The sequence below is a fragment of the Petromyzon marinus genome, chromosome 27 (genome assembly GCF_048934315.1).
Source record: "Petromyzon marinus isolate PM22_M1 ecotype Great Lakes invasive population chromosome 27, UKy_Petmar_22M1.pri1.0, whole genome shotgun sequence".
NCBI lineage: Eukaryota > Metazoa > Chordata > Hyperoartia > Petromyzontiformes > Petromyzontidae > Petromyzon > Petromyzon marinus.
Window position 1 is genome coordinate 14,358,126 of NC_133693.1, and position 7,747 is coordinate 14,365,872.

Sequence of the window (7,747 nt, forward strand, 5' to 3'; positions counted from 1 at the left end):
TATTATTACAAGAGAAACAAAGAAAAGGAAAAAGGACAGATATTTGCAATCACAAAAGAAAATCATTTACCAAGAACAATTTAATCAAAAAGAGCAAGAAATTAAAAGATATAAAACATGAGACAATGCACTTGATGTTAAGAATTAAGACAGGTGGAGTAACATGGACACCAGAGTTAGCTCAATGGCATCCAGAGAGATTCGGTAGAGCAGAAGGATATGTAGGATGTAAACAAAAAGAAAAAAATCTAGATCACTTTATTTATGAATGTGAAAGGTATAAACACCTGAGAGAGAACACGATTGATGAATTTAATAATGATAAGAAAAACGAAGTGCTCAAAAAAAGCATGAACAATGATAAAGTTTTCAAATACCTCTCAGAATATATAGAAAGGGCATACTAAATAAGATCCCAAAAACTCAGGTATTGGGATAAAAACATGTAAATATATCACCCCCACCTTCCCTGAGCTTTCCAGGATGCTCAAGCGGACCATGTGCCTTTTTGGGAGCACATATCTGTGTGAAAAGCTCTTTTGCACCATGAACTTTAATAAGTCAAAGTACAGGTCCAAACTTACTGATGAGCATTTCAAGCCATACTGAGGGTCTCAATTGCTTCCTCCCTCAAGCCAAATGTGGCTCAGCTGTGTAAGAAGAGGAAGCGCTGCCAGGTCTCTGGAAGCATGGAGTAGGTAAGAGAAGCCTATGTTCTGAAGAACCGTTCATGTTCTGAACTGTTATTAATAAAGATTGAGAAGATTGGATCAGTTGCACTTTTTTTTGGAATACTTGATGCGGCCCAGCCTCACCCAGACTCTACCTCCAGCGGCCCCCAGGTAAGTTGAGTTTGAGACTCCTGCTCTGAACGCATGTTTCTAAATATGGAGGGAAAAACTGGAAGACCTGGAGAACAATCCACGCGACCACGGGAGAGAGAGAGAGACATGCAAACTCCAAATATACAGGCGTCAGGGTCCGGATCGAACCCACGACCTCTTGCATACCAGGTGAAGGAGTTAACATCCCACCACCGCGGCACCCTTATGTACCAGGTTACACAGTCACGGACTCAAATGAAGACACAGTCCCTTCATTTAACAGTCTGTTCGATAAATAAGTTCTGTTAGCGAGCACCTATTAAGGCTAGCATGCCACACGAGGGGGTGGGTGGTCAGTTTTACCCAGGATAGCCCTACTGGCTCTTTTCAGGAGGGTTCTACCACATTTCCCAGCAATGATTACTAGGCACAGTATATTCCAACTGGGTAATTTGCGGGCAATTGTATTTAATTCGGTTAATCTGGTCCATGACGCTGGGATCTTCAACGTCCACTGAAGCAGACGGCACATGGTGCCTTTGCGGTGAACACGCCTGTAGCATTAAACAGGGCGGCCGCTGGATTCAAACCGCGAACATCTACGACAAGCGGCACACGTACAACTGCTACAGACACACGCCGAGTGTGTAATCACTCAATATGTGAGTGATTACACGCAACATTGTTGTGTGATTAAACACAACGTTGTTGTGTGTGTAATCACACACAAAAATATTGATGAGACGCAACGAAGTTGTGTTGAGTGTAATCACAAACAACAACGTTGTGTTGAGTGTAATCACTCAAAACGACATTGTGTTGAGTGTAATCACTCACAACGACGTTGTGTTGAGTGTAATTACACACAACGACGTTGTGTTTAGTGTAATCACTAACAACGACGTTGTGTTTAGTGTAATCACTAACAACGACGTTGTGTTTAGTGTAATCACTAACAACGACGTTGTGTTGAGTGTAATCACTTACAACAACAACGTTGTGTTGAGTGTAATCACAGGCAACAATGTTGATGACACACAGCGTCCAACAGAGGGCGTCGTAGTCGTGCCATGGGGAGGTGGCGAGTGATGAACGCCACTGCGGCGCCGCAAAGAGATCAGAGCCGTGATATTTATTTGTACACTGGAGGAGGAATCCGATGAGCTACGAAGTTCTTTATCACAAACGTCCAGCGTCTTGGCCGTCACGATAGAACGAGGCCGATAAACGTGGAGGTATAAATGAGGGTGATGCTAAGTCGGTGTGCCGTGCCCTAAGTGAGGTTGCCATGGGCGTGTGTGTTGGCCGTGTCAGGAGCGGGTGAGGAGGACGAGGCAAGGGGTGAGGAGGACGAGGTGAAGGGTAAGAAGAACGAGGTCAGGAGGTGAGGTGTGAGGAGGACGAGATGAGGTGTGAGGAGGACGAGGAGAGGGGTGAGGAGAACGAGGAATGAAGAGAACGAGGGGTGAGGAGGACGAGGGGTGAGGAGGACGAGGGGTGAGGAGGACGAGGGGTGAGGAGGACGAGGGGTGAGGAGGACGAGGGGTGAGGAGGACGAGGGGTGAGGAGGACGAGGGGTGAGGAGAGTGAGGGGTGAGGAGGACGAGGGGTGAGGAGGACGAGAGTGAGGAGGACGAGGGGTGAGGAGAGTGAGGGGTGAGGAGTAAGAAGAACGAGCTGTGGGGGTGAGGACGAGGTGAGGGGTGAGAACGAGGTGAGGGTTGAGGACAAGTGAGGTGGACGAGGTGAGGGGTGAGAATGAGGCGAGGGGTCAAGAGGACGAGGTGAGGGGTCAAGCGGACGACGTGAGGGGTAAGGAGGACGAGGTGAGGGGTGAGGAGAATGAGGAGCAGGGTGCGGTGGACGAGCGAGGGGTGAGGAGGACGAGGGGCGAGGAGGACGGGGGGTGAGAAGTAAGAAGAACGAGGTGTGGGGTGAGGAGGACGAGGGGTGAGGAGGACGAGGTGAGGGCTGAGGAGAGCGAGGCGTGAGAGCGAGGGGTGAGGAGAGCGAGGGGTGAGGAGGACGATGGGTGAGGAAGATGAGGCGAGGGGTGAGGAGGACGAGGGGTGAGGAGGACGAGGTGAGGGGTGAGGAAGACGAGCTGAGGGGTGAGGAGGACGAGGGGTGAGGAGGACGAGCTGAGGGGTAAAGCGGATGAGGTGAGGGGTGAGGAAGACGAGGTGATGGGTGAGGATGAGGTGAGGGGTGTGGACGAGGTGAAAGGTCAAGCGGACGACCTGAGGGGTGAGGACGAGGTGAGGAAGACGAGCTGAGGGGTGAGGAGGACGAGGTGAGGAGGACGAGGGGTGAAGAGGACGAGCTGAGGAGGACGAGGTGACGGGTGAGGAGGACGAGGTGAGGGTGAGGAGGATGAGCTGAGGGGTAAAGATGACGAGGCAAGGGGTGAGGACGAGGCGAGGACGAGGTGAGGGGTGAGGAGAATGAGGAGCGGGGTGCGGTGGACGAGCGAGGGGTGAGGAGGACGAGGGGCGAGGAGGACGGGGGGTGAGAAGTAAGAAGAACGAGGTGTGGGGTGAGGAGGACGAGGGGTGAGGAGGACGAGGTGAGGGCTGAGGAGAGCGAGGCGTGAGAGCGAGGGGTGAGGAGAGCGAGGGGTGAGGACAGCGAGGGGTGAGGAGGACGAGGGGTGAGGAGGTGAGGAGCAGGGTGCGGTGGACGAGCGAGGGGTGAGGACGGGGGGTGAGAAGAAAAACGAGGTGTGGGGGTGAGGACGAGGGGTGAGGAGAGCGAGGGGTTAGGAGAGCGAGGGGTGAGGAGAGTGAGGGGTGAGGAGGACGAGGGGTGAGGAGGACGAGGGGTGAGGAGGAAGAGGTGAGGGGTAAGAAGAACGCGGTGTGGGTGAGAAGGACGAGGTGAGGGATGAGGCGGGCGAGGCGTGAGGATGACGAGGCGCGGGGTGCGGTGGACGAGGTGAGGTGAGGGGTGAGGAAGACGAGCCGAGGGGTGAGGAGAACGAGGGGTGAGTAGAACGAGCGGTGAGGAGGACAATGTGTGAGGAGGACGAGGGGTGAGGAGGGTGAGGTGAGGGGTGAGTAGGACGAGTCGAGTGGTGAGGAGGACAAGATGAGGGGTAAGAAGAACGAGGTGTGGGGTGAGGAAGACGAGGCAAATGGTGAGGACAGCGAGGGGAGGGGAGGACGAGGAGTGAGGACGAGCTAAGGGTGAGGAGGACGAGGCGAGGGAGAGGTGAGGGGTGAGGAGGACGAGGGGTGAGGAGGACGAGGTGAGGGGTGAGGAGGACGAGGTGAGGGGTGAGGAGGACGAAGTGAGGGGTGAGGAGAACGAGGGGTGAGGAGAACGAGGGGTGAGGAGGACGAGGCGAGCGGTGAGGAGGAGGCGAGGGGTGAGAACGAGGGTTGAGGAGGACGAGGCGATGGGTGAGGAGGACGAGGTGATGGGTGAGGACGAGGTGAGGAGAGCGAGGGGTTAGAGAAGGACGAGGTGAGGGTGAGGAGGATGAGCTAAGGGGTAAAGATGACGAGGCAAGGGGTGAGGACGAGGCGAGGACGAGGTGAGGGGTGAGGAGGACGAAGTGAGGGCGAGGTGAGGGGTGAGGAATACGAGCTGAGGGATGAGAAGGACGAGGTGAGGGGTGAGGAGGACGAGGTGAGGGGTGAGAACGAGGGGTGAAGGAGAACGGGGTGAGGAGGACGAGGCGAGATGCGAGGACGGGGTGAGGACGAGGTGAAGGGTGAGGAGGAGGTGATGTTTGATTCGTGACAAAACATGTAATAAAGTTATTAATAACAATCTGAATTATAGTCAATTATTCACGTCTACTACAGAGAGTGCAGGTAGCCGTGTGAGGATGAGGTGAGAACGAGGTGAGGGGTAACGACGAGGTGAGTAGAACGAGAGGCGAGGGGTGAGAACGGGGTGAGGGTTGAGGACGACGGGTGAGGTGGACGAGGTGAGGGGTGAGGATGAGTCGAGAGTTGAGGGGTGAGGATGAGTCGAGGGGTGAGGAGGACGAGGTAAAACGTGAGGCAGACGAGGAGTGAGGAGGACGATGGGTGAGAAAGATGAGGCGAGGGGTGAGGAGGACGAGGGGTGAGGAGGACGAGGGGTGCCAAAGACGAGGGGTGAGGAATACGAGGGGTGAGGAAGACGAGGGGTGAGGAGGACGAGGGGTGAGGAGAGTGAGGGGTGAGGAGGACGAGGTGAGGGGTGAGGAGGATGAGGAGCAGGGTGCGGTGGACGAGCGAGGGGTGAGGAGGATGAGAAGTGAGGAGGACGGGGGGTGAGACGTAAGAAGAACGAGGTGTGTGGGTGAGGAGGACGAGGCGAGGGCTGAGGAGAGCGAGGGGTGAGGACGGGGGGTGAGAAGAAAAACGAGGTGAGGACGAGGGTTGAGGAGAGCGAGGGGTGAGGAGAGCGACGGGTGAGGAGGACGAGGGGTGAGGAGAACGAGGGGTGAGGAGGACGAGAGGTAAGGAGGTGAGGGGTGCGAAGGACGAGTCGAGGGGTGAGGAGGAAGAGGTGAGGGGTAAGAAGAACGCGGTGTGGGTGAGAAGGACGAGGTGAGGGGTGAGAAGGACGAGGTGAGGGGTGAGGTGGGCGAGTCGTGAGGATGACGAGGCGCGGGGTGCGGTGGACGAGGTGAGGTGAGGGGTGAGGAAGACGAGCTGAGGGGTGAGGAGAACGAGGGGTGAGGAGAACGAGCGGTGAGGAGGACGATGTGTGAGGAGGACGATGGGTGAGGAGGACGAGGGGTGACGAGGGGTGAGGAGGGTGAGGTGAGGGGTGAGTAGGACGAGTCGAGTGGTGAGGAGGACAAGATGAGGGGTAAGAAGAACGAGGTGTGGGGTGAGGAGGACGAGGCAAATGGTGAGGACAGCGAGGGGAGGGGAGGACGAGGAGTGAGGACGAGCTAAGGGTGAGGAGGACGAGGCGAGGGAGAGGTGAGGGGTGAGAAGGACGAGGTGAGCGGTGAGGACGACGACGGGTGAGGAGGACGAGCTGAGGTGAGAGGACGAGTCGAGGGGTGAGGAGGACGAGGGGTGAGGAGGACGATGGGTGAGGAAGATGAGGCGAGGGGTGAGGAAGATGAGGCGAGGGGTGAGGAGGACGAGGGGTGAGGAGGATGAGGGGTGAGAAGGACGAGTCGAGGGGTGAGGAGGACGAGGTGAGGGGGGAGGAAGACGAAGTGATAGGTGAGGATGAGGTGAGGGGTGTGGACGAGGTGAAAGGTCAAGCGGACGACGTGAGGGTTGAGAGGACGAGCTGAGGAGGACGAGGTGAGGGGTGAGGAGGACGAGGTGAGGAGGATGAGCTGAGGGGTAAAGATGACGAGGCAAGGGGTGAGGAGGACGAGGCGAGGACGAGGTGAGGGGTGAGGAGGACGAAGTGAGGGGTGAGGAGAACGAGGGGTGAGAACGAGGGTTGAGGAGAACGAGGCGATGGGTGAGGAGGACGAGGTGATGGGTGAGGACGAGGTGAGGAGAGCGAGGGGTTAGAGAAGGACGAGGTGAGGGTGAGGAGGATGAGCTAAGGGGTAAAGATGACGAGGCAAGGGGTGAGGACGAGGCGAGGACGAGGTGAGGGGTGAGGAGGACGAAGTGAGGGCGAGGTGAGGGGTGAGGAATACGAGCTGAGGGATGAGAAGGACGAGGTGAGGGGTGAGGAGGACGAGGTGAGGGGTGAGAACGAGGGGTGAAGGAGAACGGGGTGAGGAGGACGAGGCGAGATGCGAGGACGGGGTGAGGACGAGGTGAAGGGTGAGGAGGAGGTGATGTTTGATTCGTGACAAAACATGTAATAAAGTTATTAATAACAATCTGAATTATAGTCAATTATTCACGTCTACTACATAGAGTGCAGGTAGCCGTGTGAGGATGAGGTGAGAACGAGGTGAGGGGTAAGGACGAGGTGAGTAGAACGAGAGGCGAGGGGTGAGAACGAGGTGAGGGTTGAGGACGACGGGTGAGGTGGACGAGGTGAGGGGTGAGGACGAGGCGAGAAGATGAGGGGTGAGGAGGGCGAGGGGTGAGGAGGGCGAGGGGTGAGGAGGGCGAGGGGTGAGGAGGACGAGGGGTGAGGAGGACGAGGGGTGAGGAGGACGAGGGGTGAGGAGGACGAGGGGTGAGGAGGACGAGGGGTGAGGAGGACGAGGCTAGGGGTGAGGAGGATGAGGTGAGGTCGGTAAGGGAGGTGTCCGTCTCCGGAGTGTTGCATGATATTTGTTGCTATGCTCGATGTTTGGTTGGTGACATAACATTCAATAAAGTTCTAAATAACATCCTGAAAGATAATAAATTACTCGTGTCTGCTGCATAGAGGCCAGGTACCCGCGTTTGCCTTCTGCGTGAGCGTGTAGATAAATCAGAATCTGTATTTTACATGAGTTTTGACGTTCTCATTCACACACGTCCAGAAGGGTCGGGTTAGCCAGTTGCATCAACAACAAAATGCAATTAAAGATACTCGAGTAAGGATTGAGAAAATGTAGTCAAGTCACGAATAAATGTCATGTAAAATCAAACTGTGCAAGCTCATACCTTCTTGTAGATTTGTCAACATCAAATCCAAGCTTGGGCAAGATGGCAAAACACCAACAGTCAAAGGACCATACCAAGACAGTGGCCTCGATTAAATTGCATTCAAACATTGAACTCTCGACACGTGAGTGAAGAGGTTCCGAGTTTCAAATCGCAGACGCAAAAGCCGCGTCGAGAACTTTGAGCCCTGGCTGATACGGAGGCAGCTTCCTCTGCCGCCATAGGGTGCCTGGGGGCACGTGATCTGGCTCCGCCCATGGTAGGCGGGGCCAAGTGCGTCACTTCCTGCGCTCTCACCTCCGACCCCAATGGCGTTACGTCACTCCGGCAGGGCGAGCGAGCTGAGCGGCTGCGTTTGTCTCTTGCGCCCCCAACAGGAGCCATGAAGTTCTTCAAGAGACG

At 55.7% G+C, this 7,747-nt stretch overlaps 1 long non-coding RNA gene across 3 annotated transcripts in view; it reads right to left on the reverse strand.

Annotated features, from left to right (window-relative positions):
- The window catches only part of LOC142929246 (uncharacterized), a 38,358-nt gene extending 30,811 nt beyond the window's left edge, over positions 1-7,547 (reverse strand). The window contains exon 1 of one of the 3 annotated variants that reach the window (XR_012945469.1): positions 7,346-7,547. This is a non-coding gene — a long non-coding RNA (uncharacterized LOC142929246). The remainder of the gene's footprint in view (positions 1-7,345) is intronic. The other 2 variants (XR_012945467.1, XR_012945468.1) reach the window with 2 other exon arrangements.
- Positions 7,548-7,747: the final 200 nt, after the last annotated feature.